Below are 19,117 nucleotides of genomic sequence, written 5' to 3'. Positions count from 1 at the left end.
GTTTAGATCTGACAGAGTCACTCGGTTCATTGGCCATTAAATCGGGAAGGAGGAATGTTCGCCCGACCTGTTGGCTTCAAAAGATTTTAAATATCAGTGTGACTGGAAAATCACCGAGACACACACACACCCGAGTGAGAGTGTTCCAGAGCACTGACTGTGGAAAGAGCTTTAACCAGTTACACAGCCTGAAAACACATCACACCATTCACAGCGGGGAGAGACCGTACACGTGTTCTGTGTGTGGACGAGGCTTCAACTGATTGTCCGACTGGAGAGACAAGAGGAGACCCAAAACATGGAGAAACGGTGGAAATGTGGGGACTGTGGGAAGGGATTCAGGGTTCCATCTGCGCTGGAGGCTCATCGACACATTCACACTGGGGAGAGGCTCTTCACCTGCTCTGTGTGTGGGAAGGGAGTCACTCAGTTATCCCATCTGAAGTCACACCAGCGGGTTCACACCAGGGAGAGGCCGTTCACCTGCTCAGACTGTGAGAAGACATTCAGTCACTCATCCACCCTGCAGACGCACTAGCGAGCACACACTGGGGAGAGACCGTACACCTGCTCTCAGTGTGAGAAGGGATTCCCTCAGTTATCCAGCCTGAACTCACATCAGCGAGTTCACACTGGGGAGAGGCCATTCACCTGCCCTCAGTGTGGGAAGGGATTCACTCAGTCATCCAACCTCAAGTTACATCAGCGAATTCACACTGGGGAGAGACCGTTCACCTGCTCTCAGTGTGGGAAGGGATTCTGTGTTTCCTCGAACTTGCTAAGATACCAACAAGTTCACAATTGATTACAGGGGTAGGATTCTGTTGTTATTGTTTCTGCTTCAATTACACCCAGAACAGCATTTTGTTCATTCTGACAGTTGGTCGATGGGGAGGGTTGGAGGGTTTCTTTCTGCTGGACTTGCCGGTCTCACGACTTTGCCTCCAATGGGCTGATGCTCTCTGAACCTTCTTGCGAATACCTGGTTTGAAGTTTCACAAGAATCAGAAGAGTGAAAGGGAGTTTTGAAGTTTAAGACTATTTGTTTCCATTTCTGTTTGGAAGCCCCAGAACCATGCCACGTTGCCATGAAGAGGGACTATGGTGGTTACATGGTTCTTTTGTTTAGTTTATTTGGGTGTTTCTCACTGTGAAAAACTGAGTATGCGGGGCTCAGGGTATGAGGGAATAAGGTGTCTGAGGTGGGCTGGGAAAATACATTAAAAGGTATGATGGGAGATAGCTATTATTTAAGGAATTATTACATATTTACAAGGGGATTGGTTAGTTCAGTTGGCTGGATGGCTGGTTTGTGATACTGAGCGACACCAACAGCTTGGGTTAAACTGCCGTACCGGCTGAGGTTATCCATGAAGGCCCCGTCTTCTCAACATTGCCCCTCGCCTGAGGTGTGGTGATCCTCGGATCAAATCACCACCAAGCAGCTCTTTCGCTCTCTCTTTCTCAGGAGAGAGAAGCCTGTGGTCCTCTGGGACTTTGGCGACTTTCACATAATGTATGACAAATATAAATTAATTTAAGGAATAAATATCCAACAGTAATAGTGATGCAATGGTGCCGAGGGGATTTTCACAGTAGTTTCTTTTGACAATAATAAAGATTATTATTATAACAGGAAACATTAAAGATTCCATTACATGAAAAGAAGGGGCTCATAAAATGGCCAAAATAGGTAATAAGCCTGAGGATTGGGAACTTGTTTTAGAATTCAGCAAAGGAGGATCAAGAAACTGATAAAAAGAAAATAGAATATGAGAACAAACTGGCGAGAAACATTAACAAAAGGACTGGAACAGCTCCTATAGGAATGTGAAAAGGAAAAGATTAGCAAAGACCAATGTGGTCCATTCCAGACAGAGACAGGAGAGTTTATGATGGGGAATAAGGAAATGGCAGGGAAACTAAACAATGTGTGTCTGTCTTCACGGAGCAAGATACAGAAATTGTTCTAAAAACACCAGAGAACCAAGGGACCAGTGAGCACGAGGAACTGAAAGAGATTAGTATTAGTGAAAAAGTAGTACTGGAGAAATTAATGTGGTTGAAAGTTAATAAATCCCCAAAAGCTGATGCTCCACATCCCAGAGAGTTGAAAGAGGCGGCTGTAGAGATAGAGGATACATTGGTGATCATCTTTCACAATTCTGTAGATTCTGGAATGGTTCCTGCAGATTGGAAGGTGGTAAATGTAACCCCACAATTTAAGGAGAGAGAGAGAAAACAGGGAACTACAGACCCATTAACCTGACATCATTGGAGGAAAAATGCTACAATCTATTATAAAGGATGTGATAACATATGAATTAGGAGCAGGAGTAGGCCACTCGGCCCCTCGAGCCTGCTCCACCATTCATTACATCCTGGCTGATCTGATTATAACCTCAACTCCACACAGGCCCCTTAGAAATTAAATCTGCGGAGATAGTTATGGGGAATAAGGAAATGGCAGAGGAGTTAAACAGATATTTTGCATTAGTCTTTATGGTTGAAGAGACTTCAAATATTCCATTAATACTAAAGAATATGGAGGAGGAATTAAATACCAATACCAGAGATGCAGTATTCAACAAACTAATGCGGCTAAAGACAGATAAGTACCCTATCCCTGATCACTTACACCTTAGGATCCTAAAGAAATGCCTACAGAGATAGTGTCAGCAGTTTTGGCCCCCTTATTTAAGGAGAGATATTATTTTATTGGTGGAGGGTTAGAGAAGATTCACTATGATGATCCCCGGTATGAAGGGATTGTTTTAGGAGCAAAGGTTAAACAGGTTTGGACTCTACTCATTGGAATTTAGAAGATTGAGAGGTGATCTCATTGAAACATACAGGATTATTCAGGGGCTTGACAGGGTAAATGCTGAGAGGATGTTTCCCCTCGTGGGAGAGTCTAGGCCCAGAATAAAGAGATGTAAATTTGAGACTGAGATGAAGAGGAACTTTTTCTCTGAGGGTTGTGAATCTTTGGAACTGAAAGCTATGGGGACAGAGTCCCTGTGTATATTTAAAGCTGAGATAGATTCTTGATCAGTGAGGGAATCAAGGATTCCAGGGAAAGGGCAGGAAAGTGGATGAGAGAAATGTTGAATCAGCCATGATCCTATTTAAAGGCTGAACAGCATCCTCTTCTTCCTATTTCATATCGTCATATGATGGTCTTCGCCCCACCTATTGTCCCGATAACCTTTCACCCCCTTGCTTAACACGAATCTATCCAGCTCTGCCTTCTAAATATTCAAAGACTCTGCTTCCACTGCCCTTAGGAAGAGAGTTCCAAAGACTCAGCACCCATTGCGAGAAAAAAAGTTATTCTCTGCCTTAAAGGGGCAAGTTGCTACTTTTTTAAAATTCCAATTAAGGGGCAATTTAGTCTGGCCAATCCACCTACCCTGCAAATCTTTGGGTTGGGGGAATGAGACCCACGCAGACACGGGGAGAATGTGCAAACTTTACACAGACAGTGACTTGGGGCTGGGATCAAATTCGGGTCCTCAATGCCGTGAGGCAACAGTGCTAACCACTGTTGTTACTTTAAGAAGACTTCAATTTCTAGATTCTCTCACAAGAGGAAACATCCTTTCCACATCCAACATCAAGGTTCAATCAAGTCACCTAAACTCCATCGGACACACGCCCAGCCTGTCCATTCATTCCTCATAAGATAACCTCCCTACTTTTGTATTCCATTCCCCTCACAATAAACAATGACATTCTATTAGCTTTCCTAATTACTTGCTGTACCTTTATACTCACCTTTTGTGATTCATACTCTTGGACACCCAGATCCCTCCGAATCTCCGAGCTCTGCAATGAATACAAATCTTCAAGTAATAACTTTTCCTACATTGCACTCCATTTGGGAAATTTTATACCGCTCATTTAACATATATTTTTGTAACCTCCTTATGTCTTCTTCACAATTTAATTTCCTACCTATCTTTGTATCATTGTAACATAGGAGCAGGAGTTGGCCATTCAGCCCATTGAGCCTGCTCCACCATTCAATACGATCATGGCTGATCATCCACTTCAATGTCTTTCCCCCCACACTATTCCCATATCCCTTTGTGTTATTGACATTCAGAAATCTGTCAGTTGGGCGGCACGGCGGCGCAGTGGTTAGCACTGCTGCCTCACAGCACCAAGGACACGGATTTGATCCTGGCCCTGGGTCACTGTCCATGCGGAGTTTGCACATTCTCCCCATGTCTATGTGCGTCTCACCCCCAGAACCCAAAGATGTGCAGGGTAGGTGGATTGATACTGGTTCTTGCAAATCAGTCCATCATTTTCCATGTTTTAAAATTCTATTTGGAATAATTGATTCTATAAGCTTGCCCACCAATGATGTTAAACTAACTGATCTGCAATTGCTGGGGCTATCCTTATTGAACAAATGCATAAGATTTGTAATTCTCCAGTCATCTGGCACCTCCAGCAAAGACTGGGAAATTATTGCCAGCTCCACTGTAATTTACATTCTCACTTTAACACTTCCTCCTTATCAATTAAAAATAATAATTTTTATTATTGTCACAAGTAGGCTTATATTAACATTGCATTGAAGTTACTGTGAATATCCCCTCGTCGCCACACTTCGGCGCCTGTTCAGGTACACGGCGGGAGAATTCAGAATGTCCAATTAACCTAGCAAGCATGTCCTCCGGGACTTGTGGAAGGAAACCGGAGCACCTGGAGGAAACCCACGGAGACACAGGGAGAACATGCAGACTCTGCACAGGCAGGGACCCAAGCCGGGAATCAAACCCGGGACCCTGGCGCTATGGAGTAACAGTGCTAATCACTGTGCTACCGTGCCGCTCTGGCGACAAAGTTTCTTAATCTGCCTCCATGGCCTGGGTAGCCTCTATATCCTTGGTAAAACCAGACAGTGACTTTAGTTTCATTTTGAACAGGGTGTCAGTTACTGTGTCTCATTCTTGAAAAGCTCTTTCTTCACATTTAAACAGGTAATGGTAAGTGGGGGGAAAATGATACGCAGTGACCCCAAAACAAGGTACTGTCGACATTCAGATAAAAGCAAATTACGACAGATGCTGGAATCTGAAACAAAAGCAGTAAAAACTCAAGTATTTCAGCAGGCCTGACAGCATCTGGGGAGAGAAAGGGAGCTAATGTTTCGAGTATGGATGGCTTTGACAAAGAGTCATCCAGACACAAAACATTTGCTCCCTTTACTCTCCACAGATGCTGTCAGACCTGCTGAGATTGTCCAGCATATTCTGTTACTGTAGACATTCCCTGTCTGCCCAGTTCTATTTTGAAGGCAGCCCCTGAATTGTGTGGACATAGTTTCAGATTTCCACATTTGAAGAACAAACGTTGAAATATTTGCTCCACACCCTCAGGGTCTCATCTGTTTAAAGCCACAAACAGAAAGGTGCAGTTTTCTCCTGGAGTTTGAGACAAATTAGCTTTCAAAATGCTGCAGAGTTTCAACCAATGAGGAAGATCCGAGCTCAGGCCCGCCCCTCATTCACTCTGATTGGTTGGTGGATCAGCCGCTCCCGTTCAGGCAGCCAGGTTTGTTCCCTCTTCGTATTGGTCTAGAGCTGCTGTCAATCAACCTGGCATTGTGATGCAGAGCATGCGCAATGCGGCTGCTATAGTTGGACACCAGTGCGCAGGCGCGGGAACGGAGTTTGGAGCATGCGCAATTCCAATGTAGGCCTCGGGAAGGGACTCCTTTGTCCCGGAGAAGCGGAGTCAGCGTCAGGCGGTGAGTGGGAGGATCCGCAAACCCTTCAGAATCATTGTCAGCTCCCTGGTTTGCAGCTGCCGGGAACAGGCCCAGGTTAACCATCCTACTTCAGCGACTGGAGGATGGTTCACACCAGAGGAGGGGGGACAGTGAATAAGAGCTGACACTTTGGACTCAAATCAATGAGGATTCTGATCTCTGGAAAGGAAGGAAACGCTGGGAGGTGGGCGGGGAGGATTCACAAACACCCGCTGGAGGCCCCAAACCCCCAATAGGAACCTGCAGGTCCCGAGTTTGCAGCTCCCGGGGCTTGTTTACTATTTGTGTGCCCAAGTGAGCCGGCATCAGGGTCCCAGTGACCAGGACAGAAAATGAGTGATTAATTGATTTTATTCTCACTTTGCAAAGAGGCTTGAGAACTGAACCCAGCCAGAGTGGAGGCAGGAGGTAAACTGTAAGGAAAATAATTGTGAAGGTGCTGTGCTGGGTTTGACGGGCTGACCAACTCTCATGGTGAAAATTAAGGGTGGTGTTTGCCAGAGCTGTTGGAACATAGAAGCGGTAAGGAACATGGTTCTGTGCAGTGACAAAGATCCAATTTGTAGGACAGCCAGCATCCAGGCAGCATGCAGACTGGGACAGTGGACTCCGATACATTTCTGTAAAATATGGGACTATTAGTCACCCTGGGATTTGCATTCAGCCCAGGGAGCAAGAGAGTGTATGGGAGTAGGATTTACTGTTTTGCAGGTACAAATGAGGAAAATATGTTGTATGTTCAGGATTTCTCTCTGTATAACGTTTTGTAAACTTCTTTTCCAGGGCACTAGAATGGGTGGATTTACAGACAGGAAGCTCAAACTGAACATCACAGCATGACCTGACAGAGTCACCGAGTCGCCACGGCCAGAATATCATTAGTCATTGAATTTGGAAGGAGAAATGTTTGTGTGTTCTGCCTGTGTGACACCATTTCAAACATCATTGTGACTGGAAAAGTATCAGGACACACAATGGAATGAGAGTGTTCCGGTTCATTGACTGTACAAAGAGCTTCAACCAGTGAAACATCCTGTAAAAAAAATCACACGATTCGCAGCAGGGAGAAACCATACAGGTGTTCTGTGTGTGTGGACAAAGCTTCAACGGACTGTCCAAACTGGAGAGATATGAGGAAACTGGCACCATGGAGAAACCGTGGAAATGTGAGGACTGTGGTGAAGGATTCAATTCTTCACCCCGGCTGGAAATCCATCGACGCGTTCACACTGGGGAAAGGCCGTTCAACTGTTCTGTGTGTGAGAGGAGGTTCACTCAGTCATCTGCCCTTCGCTTACACCAGCGAGTTCACGCTGAGAAGAAACCATTCAGCTGCACAACCTGTGAAGAGAAATTCAAGTCTTTATCCATCCTCACTGAACACCAGCGAATTCACACGGGTCAGAAACCATTCATTTGCTTTGTGTGTGGGAAGGGATTCACTCAGGTATTCACCCTCCAGACACACCACCAAATGCACACAAACGAGGAACCATTCAGGTGCATCACCTGTGGAGAGAGTTTCAGCCAGTCAACTGACCTCAGTGAGCACCAACGCACTCACACTGGGGAGAAGCCGTTCACCTGCTCCGTGTGTGGGATGGGATTTCCTTGGGCATCCCAACTGCTGACACATCAGTGGGATCACACCGGGGGGAGACAGTTCTCCTGCTCCTTGTGTGGAGCGGGATTCACTCAGTCACAACACCTGCTGAGACACCAGCGAGTTCACAAATGACCAGGGATTGGAATCTGCTGTTTTGCTGCTGCTAATCACATCCAGGATTGATAGTCTGACAATATCTGGTTTGATTCTGCTGATGTTAACAATCCCTATAACTGGCTGCAGTTTAATATCCTGAAGATGTCAATGATTTTTGGGACTACAATGTCCCTTTTTAAAAGCCCCATTTGTGATTTTTCTCCTTAATTCAAGAACTCTCAACATGAACACATGTACAGTAAAATTCTGAACTTGCACTTCAATCCTAACTTGATCTTTGATGCAAATCAGTGTCTAAAAGGTTCCACTGATTGACATCTCCAATTAGAAACTGCAGATTAATCCTTGCTGACAATTCTTACTGACTTCTTCAGTGTTCTGTCCATTATGATATTAAATTGTGAAGGAAGCGAAACAAACTGTGAAATATTATACATGTACTTTAAAAAACGTTTAAAAACCTGAACATCAACATTGATACTGATGAAGTTTGTAAGTCGCTGAGTTGAATCATTTCTGACACAGCAACAGCAACATTTGGTAAAGGTGAAACCCACAACAAAGACCGGTTCAGACTCACTCAGCCGAGATGACGTCTTGTCATTGAAGCAAAAAGCAAAGTCGACCTGATGTGCAACATAAACCCAACAGCTTGGACACTGCATTACTTGAAAGTAGCCAAGACAGTTGTGTAAATATCACGGAGATCCTGTGCAAATAAACATTGGACCAGAATCTGTCAATAATTCCAAGCTGCCTGTGACAATGGAAATCTATGTCTGATGGGATCAAGAGGGATCTTTATCCGACCATCACCAAAGTTGCCCGGCTGAAATTGGCAGCTGGTGAAGTTCTTACCAACAGAAGTAAACAGATGTTCTGCTGGGTTGATCACGACTGTGAGCTGGACCTCTCCCAGACTCTGATTGTCTCTATTGCAGTTCCTGTCATGGTTGAGTTGGACAAGGAACCCTCACCACTTGAACTTCAAAAGGTCATTCAGAAAGGCACCCGGCAAGGATGGAATTCCAGCTGATCTGCTTACACACGGAAAGTCCCATCGGCTGTCACACCTTCATGACCTCCGACGTCTCTGATGGGTGACAGGAACCATTCCATACGTGTGATGCAAAATCATCACAATATATAAAATCAGCAGTGACAGAGGAGAGTCCAACAACTACAGGGACATCTCACTCCTTAGCATCACTGGGAGGACCTTCACTAGGGTCATGTCTAAAAGATCCATCTACTTGCAGATTGAATGTATCCAGAAGCACAGTGCGGTTTCTCTGCTGACAGGTCTGCAGTGAACATGATCTCCACACACCAGCTACAAGAGAAGTGAACAATTGGTATTTAATCTAAAATGTCTATGCTGAGAAAAGTGAAACATTATCATTACTGAGTGAAAGTGAACCTTTCAGTGTGAATCACAATTTCATTGTACAATTGGAAACGGCGCCAAAATGTTTGATTCCCTCAAGACAAACTTTACCCTCACATAGAAACATAGAAAATAGAAGCAGGAGGAGGCCATTCGGCCCTTTGAGCTTGCGCCATCATTCATTACGATCATGGCTGATCACCCAACTCAGTAACCTGTTCCCCGCTTTCCTTCCACATCCTTTGATCCCTTTTGTCCGAAGAGCTGTATCTAACTGCTTCTTGAAAGCAGACAATGTTTTGTCCTCAACTCGTTCTGTGGTAGTGAATTCCCCAGGCTGACCACTCTCTGGGTGAAGAAATTTCTCCTAATTTCTGTCCTAAGTGGTCTACCCCATATCCTTCGACTATGACGCATGGTGCTGGACTCCCTCACCATCGGGAATCCTTCCCGCATTTACCGTCTAGTCCTGTTAGAATTTTATAGGTTTCCATAAGATCCCTCTCATTCTTCTGAACTCCAGCGAACATAATCCTAACTGGCTGAATCTCTCCTCATACGTCAGTCCCACCATCCGAGGAATCAGTCTGGTAAACCTTCACTGCACTCTCTCTATAGCAAGAACACCCTTCCTCAGATAAGGAGACCAAATCTGCAGACAATATCCCAGGTGTGGCCTCACCAAGGCCCTGTATAATTGCAACAAGACGTCCCTGCTCCTGTACTCAAATCCTCCTGTTAATAAGGCCAGCATACCATTTTTCTTCTTCAGCACCTGCTGTACCTGAATGCTTACCTTCAGTGACTGGTGTGCGAAGACACCCAGGTCTCATTGCACATTCCCCTCTCTTAATTTATAATTATTCAGATAATAATCTGCCGTCCTGTTTTTGCTACCAAACTGGATAACCTCATATTTATCCACATTGTACTACATCTGCCATGCATTTTTCCACTCAGCTTGTCCAAATAGCACTGAAGCATCTCGGCATCCTCTTCACAGCTCATCCTACCACATAGTTTTGTGCCATCTGCAAATTTTGGGATATTACATTTATTCCCTCATCTAAATCATGGATATAGTGAATAGCTGAGGTGCTGGTACCGATCCTAGCGGTACCCCACTGGTCACTGCTATTTGGAAAAATACTTGTTTATTCCTACTCTTTATTTCCTGCCTGCCAACCAGTTTTCTATCCATCTCAATATACAATCCCTAAACCCATGCGGTTTAACTTTCTGATGTGGAACTTTGTTGAAAGCCTTCTGAAAGTCCAAATAAACCACATCCACTGGCTTCCCCTCATCAACTACTCATCAGTTACATCCTTGAAGAATTGCAATAGATTTGTCAAGCATGATTTCCCTTTCCCGGGATGGTGTATTGCCTCCCTGGTGCCAGGGTCAAAGATGTGTCTGAACGAACACAGGACATCCTGAAGGGGGAGGGTGAACAGCCAGACGTCGTAGTATACATAGGTACGAATGACATAGGCAGGAAAAGGGATGAGGTCCTTCAGAAGGAGTTCAGGGAGTTAGGCAGTAAGCTAAGAAGCAGGACCTCTCGGGTTGTAATCTCGGGATTACTCCCTGTGCCATGTGCCAGTGAGGCTAGAAATAGGAGGATAGTGCAGCTAAACACGTGGCTAAACCAGTGGTGTAGGAGGGAGGGTTTCAGATTTCTGGGCCAGAGGGATCTCTTCGGAGGCAGGTGCAACCTGTACAAGAAGGACGGGTTGCACCTAAACTCGAGGGGCACCAATATCCTGGCTGGGAGGTTTGCTTGTATCACTCGGGAGGATTTAAACTAATATGGCAGGGGGTGGGGACCAGAACGTTAGCTTAGAAGTTGTCATAACTGAAGAGGAAATAGAGAACAAAAATAATAGGACATCACCCTCAGGCAGAATAAAAAAGGTGACAAGTGTGAGAAGGGAGGTGGTCAATGCAGGACTGAGGGTATTGTACCTTAATGATCGCAAGATACGGAATAAGATCAATGAGCTTGTTGCGCACATTGAAATTGGCCGGTACAATGTTGTGGACATCACAGAGACGTGGCTGCAAGGGGATCAGGGTGGGATCTAAATCTACAAAGTGCTGGTGGACAAGGATAAGAGCGGACCTCGGTTGAATGTGCTAAATTGGGGGAAGGCTAATTCTAACAATATTAGGCGGGAACTGAAGAACCTAGATTGGGGGCGGATGTTGAGGGTAAATCAACATCTGACATGTGGGAGGCTTTCAAATGTCAGTTGAAAGGAATTCAGGACCGGCATGATCCTGTGCGGAAGAAGGATAAATATGGAAAATTTCGGGAACCTTGGATAACGAAAGATATCGTCGGTCTCGTCAAAAAGAAAAAGGAGGCATTTGTCAGGACTAGAAGGCTGGGAACAGATGAAGCCTGTGTAGACTATAAAGAAAGTACGAAGGTACTTAAGCAAGGCATCAGAAGGGCTAAAAGGGGTCACGAAAAGTCATTGGCAAATAGGGTTAAGGAAAATCCCAAGGCTTTTTACACGTACATAAAAAGCAAGAGGGTAGCCAGGGAAAGGGTTGGCCCACTGAAAGACAGGCAAGGGAATCTATGCGTGGAGCCAGAGGAAATGGGCAAGGTACTAAATGAATACTTTGCATCAGTATTCACCAAAGAGAAGGAATTGGTGGATGTTGAGTCTGAAGAAGGGTGTATAGATAACCTGGGTCACATTGAGTTCAAAAAGACGAGTTGTTGGGCGTCTTGAAAAATATTAAGCTGGATAAGTCCCCAGGACCTGACGGGATCTATCCCAGAATACTGAAGGAGGCAAGGGAGGAAATTGCAGAGGCCTTAACAGAAATCTTTGGATCCTCACTGTCTTCAGGTGATGTCCCGGAGGACTGGAGAATAGCCAATGTTGTTCCTTTGTTTAAGAAGGGTAGCAAGGATAATCCAGGAGACTACAGGCTGGTGGGCCTTACGTCAGTGGTAGGGAAATTACTGGAGAGAATTCTTCGAGGCAGGATCGACTCCCATTTGGAAGCAAGTGGACATATTAGCGAGAGGCAGCACGGTTTTGTGAAGGGGAGGTCGTGTCTCACTAACTTGATAGAGTTTTTCGAGGTCACAAAGATGGTTGATGCAGGTAGGGCAGTGGATGTTGTCGATATGGACTTCAGTAAGGCCTTTGACAAGGTCCCTCATGGTAGACTGGTACAAAAGATGAAGTCACATGGGATCAGGGGTGAGCTGGCAAGATGGATACAGAACTGGCTAGGTCATAGAAGGCAGAGAGTAGCAATGGAAGGGTACCTTTCTGATTGGAGGGCTGTGGACTCGTGGTGTTCCGCAGGGACCAGTGCTGGGACCTTTGCTGTTTGTAGTCTATATAAATGATTTGAAGAAAAATGTAACTGGTCTGATTAGTAAGTTTGCGGACGACACAAAGATTGGTGGAATTGCGGATAGCGATGAGGGCTGTCAGAGGATACAGCATGATTTAGATCGTTTGGAGACTTGGGCGGAGAGATGGCAGATAGCGTTTAATCGGGACAAATGTGAGGTAATGCATTTTGGAAGATCTAATACAGGTAGGGAATATACAGTGAATGGTAGAACGCTCAAGAGTATTGACAGTCAGCAAGATCTAGGTGTACAGGTCCACAGGTCACTGCAAGGGGCAACACAGGTGGAGAAGCTAGTCAAGAAGGCAGATGGCATGCTTGCCTTCATTGGCCGGGGCATTGAGTGTAAAAATTGGCAAGTCATGTTGCAGCTGTATAGAACCTTAGTTAGGCCACACTTGGAGTATAGTGTTCAATTCTGGTCGCCACACTACCAGACGGATGTGGAGGCTTTAGAGAGGGTGCAGATGGGATTTACCAGGATGTTGCCTGGTATGGAGGGCATAAGCTATGAGGAGAGGTTGAATAAACTTGGTTTGTTCTCATTGGAACGACGGAGGTTGAGGGGCAACCTGATAGAGATCTTCAAAATTATGAGGGGCATAGAGAGTGGATGGTCAGAATGAAGGGGTCAATTACTAGGGGGCATAGGTTTAAGGCGCGAGGGGCAAGGTTTAGAGGAGATGTACGAGGCAAGCTTTTTACATAGAGAGTAGTGGCTGCCTGGAACTCGCTACCGGAGGAGGTGATGGAAGCAGGGACGATAGTGACATTTAAGGGGCATCTTGACAAATACATGGATAGGATGGGAATAGAGGGATACGGACCCTGGAAGTGTAGAAGATTTTAGTTTAGTCGAGCAGCATGGTCGACGCAGGCTTGGAGGGCCGAAGGGCCTGTTCCTGTGCTGTCCTTCTCTTTGTTCTTTCATAAATCCATGTTGACTCTGACTAATTCTGCCACTGTTTTCTAAGTACTCCACAATAAAATCTTTGATTATGGACTTTAGACTTTTCCCCACTGCCGTAATCACGTCGATTAATCTATACTTGCATTTTCTTTCTACCTCCCTTTTTAAATAGTGAGGTTACATTAGCCTCCCTCTGATCTGTAGGAACTGTTCCAGAGTCTATACAATCTTGGAAGATGACCACCAATACATCCACTATTCCTTGAGTCACTTCCTTAAGTAGTCTGGTATGTAGATTAGCAGGCCCCGGAGATTTATCGACCTTCAATCTCATCAATTTCCCCAACACCATTTCTGTACTCTGATTTCCTTCAGTTCCTCCCCTCTCTGAACCCTGCATTCCCCAACATTTCTGGTATGTTATTTGTGTCGTCCTTTGAGAAAACAGAACCAAAGTATGTATTGAGTTGCTCAGCCATTTGTCTTCACCAATCTCTTTCTCTTCATGTATCGATAGAAACTTTTGCAGTCAGTTTTTTATGTTCCACGCAAGCTTCCCCTCGTATGCTATTTTCCCCTTCTTAATCAATCTCTTGGTCCTCCTTTGCTGAATTCTAACCTGCTCCCAATCCTCAGGTTTGTTGTTTCTCCTGGCCAATTTGTATGCTTAGTCCTTGGATCTTGGAGTAATGTTTCAGAACTCACAAACTGTGGGAGGCTTCACCCTCTTTAAGAAGGTTGAAGCTTACCTGTGAAAGCTAATGTTCTTGCTTTATTTTTCTTCAGGTTTATTCCTGTGATTTGGAAAGGTGCCTCAAGGAGAATGGGGGGAAAAAGTTACAATTGGGCAAAGCTGAAACCCCCTTCCCAAAAGAATTGGAAAACAAAGATTAAAATGGTGTTTGGTTCATCTTTGATCTGAAAAGGAAAGTCACCTAAAGTCAGCACAATTGGCAGAGTTTGGAATGTTTGCAAACAAACCGAGAAGTTAACCCTTTCCACTGACAGCAGGGTGATAATTTGCCTTTTAAAGATTTGGCTTTATCCCATTTCTTATCTTTCAAAACAGGGTGTTTGAGAACGGGAGATATGGGAGTTATCTCCAAACTGATTTCAAATATTTGTGTCTCTGATATACAAAGACAATATTGTGTGAATGCAATACTATTGGACAGTAAAGTTTCTCCAGGACTCCTGAATGAAACTGAATAATGATTAATAGGATGGCCCACTCAGAATAAGATCGAGAAAATCACATTACCCAATGGAAATTGGAATAACTCACCCCGGGGAGAGCTCAATAGAATAGATCAATGTTATATCGATGTACATTCTAGTGAAAATCAGTGTAGATCAGACAAATAGATTGATAACTTTCTCTTGGAGATAAATGTGTCCCTGCCTCTGAACTTTAAAAGATAAACTGAATTGATTGGCCATTGACTGAGGCATTGGAGCCATGCAGGGAGAGAGAAGTACAGATCCTCCGACAGAGATCCCCCCCCCCCCCCCCCCACCCCCGGCCCACGCGCCAGATGTTTTGGTAAGATCACCTGAAAGTCCAAGAGTGACGTGTGTGGCACATGGAGCCTGATACTGGGATACCAGTGTGGGTGTGCTGATGTGGAAATGCATGGTGAAGCTGGAAGCTGCACTGAAGAGTGGGTCCCAGACATACTCAGCTATTCGATAACAGAACAACATCGAGTGATTAATGTGGTCAGTAAAATGAGACAACATTTTAAATCATTATGATATTGACACATATTCCACTGGAAAATAGACTTTAAAACAATCAGAATCTAATTATACACACTTGTATCTGTCAGAGGGTGTGAAATTAAAGTGAAAAAGGATCTAGAATCTGGATTTAGAAAATATCCACAAGCTGGAGGTAGGTGAACAGAGAGCTGGAGAATCTTTAAAGTCCGTGCATGAACTTCTGTTTGAAGCTGATGTATTTTCAACATGCCAATAATTTGGAATGGTGTGAGATGCTCTGCAGCTGGGAAAGATGAATCTAAGTGAACAGTTATCACATTTTACTGGAAAGGTTTTTACTTTTATTCTTGGCGGCAGCTCAAGCATTTGTGTTGCTGATTCTGATAATTTTAGCAGTTTTAGTATGTTGTCGAAATGTGTTATCGACGTAATCAAGAAATTATGAAAACAAGCTTGTAGTGTAGAAATAGGTGGGTTGATCAGAAATCAGTTGAGAGAAGTCAATAAGGATATTCACTTCTCAAGACGGGAAGATTTGTAAGAAATAAATGATAAAATATGAAAGCATTTATTGAATATTATAGGAATAGCTCACTTCCTTTCTCGCCTGTGAAGAAATCTTCCACAGCAGCTTGCTGGGTGACAAACACAGGACAGACCTGTTCTTTCTGCCCAGGACTGGTCTCTAACACAGGCTCTTAAATTGACATTTCTAATCCTGATATGATTGGATGTCAGGATCCATCCGCAAACCATTTGTCTGTGTAAAGGTTAAAACAGGAAGAGATTTCTAAAAAGGTCCAGACTGGCTTCACACAACACCCACACTGGCTCACAGCAGTGAACCATCCAGAGTAGACTGCAGCCACTAGTCATGGAGACCAGTACTCATTCTGCATCATCCGTCTGTCCTCTGGGACTGGGAAATCATTCTCAGGCTGTATGATGTTTAGTGTGTCCATTATGCATCATTTTTAAACTGTTGTTTCTTAATAAACCAGCGTAAAATCGCATATTAGCTTGGTCCCATTTTTTGGGTTATCTGTGACTCTTGGATCAAGTATCTCACCGATCACTGCATGTTGTTCCGGTCACGATATTATAAAATGATACCGAGGCACTGAAGAGGGTGCAAAGAAGATTTATAATGGTGAAACCAGAAATGTGTCGGTACATATAAAATATCAGGAAAGGATTGACAGGCTGGGTCTCATCTCTCCTTAGAAATGAAGGCGGTGGGGATAACCTAATAGAAATCTTTAAAATAATGGAAGGTCTTGTGAGAGAGGATATGGAGAGACTGTGGGGAAGAGCATAACTAGAGAACATCAATACTTTATACACATGATATGGAGACACCAATCCATATCTACACGTGTTCCAGATTTTAATGTAATTGTCCAATACAGAAAACACAGTATTTTGTGTCTGTGTGGGTCTCACCCTCAAACCCAAAGAAGTAATAAGGTATGAGAATTGAAATAATCTAGAGTTAGAAAGGAGAAAAGTCCAAAAAATGGAGCAATCTGTGACAGGACACAAATTAGTTGCCTCTTATCCTGGAGAAATTAAGGACCCAACAAAATGTGTGTCTGAAACATTAATTTATTTGACAAATATCAAAATATTAAACTCCACTGGTTACAGGGATTATTATCAGCAGAAACAAACTCCAGCTGTCAGAATGAACATGGTTCAGTCCTGGATGTGATTAACAGCAGCAATAACAGCAGAATCCAACCCCTGCAGTCACTCGTGAAGTCTCTGGTGTCTCAGCATGTGGGATGACCAAGTGAATCTCTTCCACACACACAGCAGATGAACGGCCTCTCCCCAGTGTGAGTGTGTTGGTGTTTCAGCAGATCAGATGTAGTTTTATAGCTCTTCTCACAGTCAGAACATTTAAAAGGTTTCTGATCACTGTGAACAAGTTGATGTGTAGCAAGGTTCCATAAGTGAAGGAATCTCTTCCCACACTCAGAGCAGGTGAACAACCTCTCTCCAGTGTGAACTGTCTGGTGTCTCTGCAGGTTAGATAAATGATTAAATCTTTCCCCACACACGGAGCAAGGGAACAGCCTCTCTCCAGTGTGAACCTGCTGGTGTGTGAGCAGGTTGGCTGACTGAGTGAATCCCTTACCACACTCGGAACAGGTGAATGGCCTCTTTCCGGTGTGAACTCGCTGGTGTCTCAGCAGATCCATTTCACTTTTGAAGCTCTTCTCACAGTCAGAACATTTAAAAGATCTCGTACTACTGTGCACAAGTTGATGTTTCATAAGGTGTGCTGACTGAGTAAATCCCTTTCCACACAGGCAGCAGGTGAATGGTCTCTCCCCAGTGTGACTGCGTTGATGAGCTTCCAGCAGGGATGGAGATTTGAACCCCTTCCCACAGTCTCCACATTTCCACGGTTTCTCCATGGTGCCGATGACCTTGTGTCTCTCCAGATTGGAGCCTCATTCACACACAGAACATCGTGTACAGTTTCTCTCTGCTGTGAATGATGTGATGTTTTTTCAGGCTGTGTAACTGGTTAAGGCTCTTTTCACAGTCAGCTCACTGGAATACATTCACTTGCATATGTATGTGTCTCGTTGCTTTTTCCAGTCACACTGACCTTCCCACAGATAGAACATAGAAAATACAGCACAGAACAGGCCCTTCAGCCCACGATGTTGTGCCGAACCGTTGTCCTAGATTAATCATAGATTATCATTGAATTTACAGTGCAGAAGGAGGCTATTCGGCCCCCTGAGTCTGCACTGGCTCTTGGAAAGAGCACCCTACCCAAACTCAACACCTCCACCCAACACCAAGGGCAATTTTGGACACTAAGGGCAATTTACCATGGCCAATCCACCTACCCTGCACATCTTTGGACTGTGGGGGGAAACCGGAGCACCCGGAGGAAACCCACGCAGACACGGGGAGGACGTGCAGACTCCGCACAGACAGTGACCCAAGCCGGAATCGAACCTGGGACCCTGGAGCTGTGAAGCAATTGTGCTATCCACAATGCTACCGTGCTGCCCTTAAGAACAAATAAATCTACACTATATCATTTTACCGTAATCCATGTACCTATCCAATAGCTGCTTGAAGGTCCCTAATGTTTCCGACTCAACTACCACAGGCAGTGCATTCCATGCCCCCACTACTCTCTGGGTAAAGAACCTTCCTCTGATATCCCTCCTATATCTTCCACCTTTCACCTTAAATTTATGTCCCCTTGTAATGGTTTGTTCCACCCGGGGAAAAAGTCTCTGACTGTCTACTCTATCTATTCCCCTGATCATCTTATAAACCTCTATCAAGTCGCCTCTCATCCTTCTCCGTTCTAATGAGAAAAGGCCTAGCACCCTCAACCTTTCCTCGTAAGACCTACTCTCCATTCCAGGTAACATCCTGGTAAATCTTCTTTGCACCTTTTCCAAAGCTTCCACATCCTTCCTAAAATGAGGTGACCAGAACTGTACACAGTACTCCAAATGTGGCCTTACCAAAGTTTTGTACAGCTGCATCATCATCTCACGGCTCTTAAATTCAATCCCTCTGTTAATGAACGCGAGCACACCATAGGCCTTCTTCACAGCTCTATCCACTTGAGTGGCAACTTTCAAAGATGTATGAACATAGACCCCAAGATCTCTCTGCTCCTCCACGTTGCCAAGAACTCTACCGTTAACCCTGTATTCCGCATTCATATTTGTCCTTCCAAAATGGACAACCTCACACTTTTCAGGGTTAAACTTCATCTGCCACTTCTCAGCCCAGCTCTGCATCCTATCTATGTCTCGTTGCAGCCGACAACAGCCCTCCTTACTATCCACAACTCCACCAATCTTCGTATCGTCTGCAAATTTACTGACCCACCCTTCAACTCCCTCATCCAAGTCATTAATGAAAATCACAAACAGCAGAGGACCCAGAACGTATCCCTGAGGTACGCCACTGGTAACTGGGATCCAGGCTGGATATTTGCCATCCACCACCACTCTCTGATGTCTATCGGTTAGCCAGTTCGTTATCCAACTGGCCAAATTTCCCACTATCCCATGCCTCCTTACTTTCTGTAGAAGCCTACCATGGGGAACCTTATCAAATGCCTTACTAAAATCCATGCACACTACATCCACTGCTTTACCTTCATCTACATGCTTGGTCACCTCCTCAAAGAATTCAATAAGATTTGTAAGGCAA

At 44.6% G+C, this 19,117-nt stretch overlaps 1 long non-coding RNA gene across 1 annotated transcript; it reads left to right on the top strand.

The window, feature by feature from the left end:
• The first annotated feature begins 5,846 nt into the window (after nucleotides 1-5,846).
• LOC140419972 (uncharacterized) lies at nucleotides 5,847-15,927 on the top strand. Its single transcript, XR_011946118.1, has 2 exons — nucleotides 5,847-6,307; nucleotides 6,569-15,927. It is a non-coding gene; the product is annotated as an uncharacterized lncRNA (long non-coding RNA).
• The last annotated feature ends 3,190 nt before the right edge of the window (nucleotides 15,928-19,117 follow it).

This window comes from Scyliorhinus torazame, chromosome 5, assembly GCF_047496885.1.
Source record: "Scyliorhinus torazame isolate Kashiwa2021f chromosome 5, sScyTor2.1, whole genome shotgun sequence".
Lineage (NCBI taxonomy): Eukaryota > Metazoa > Chordata > Chondrichthyes > Carcharhiniformes > Scyliorhinidae > Scyliorhinus > Scyliorhinus torazame.
The sequence above is the reverse complement of the archived record's forward strand: the minus strand, read 5'-3'. Positions and strand labels throughout refer to the sequence as shown.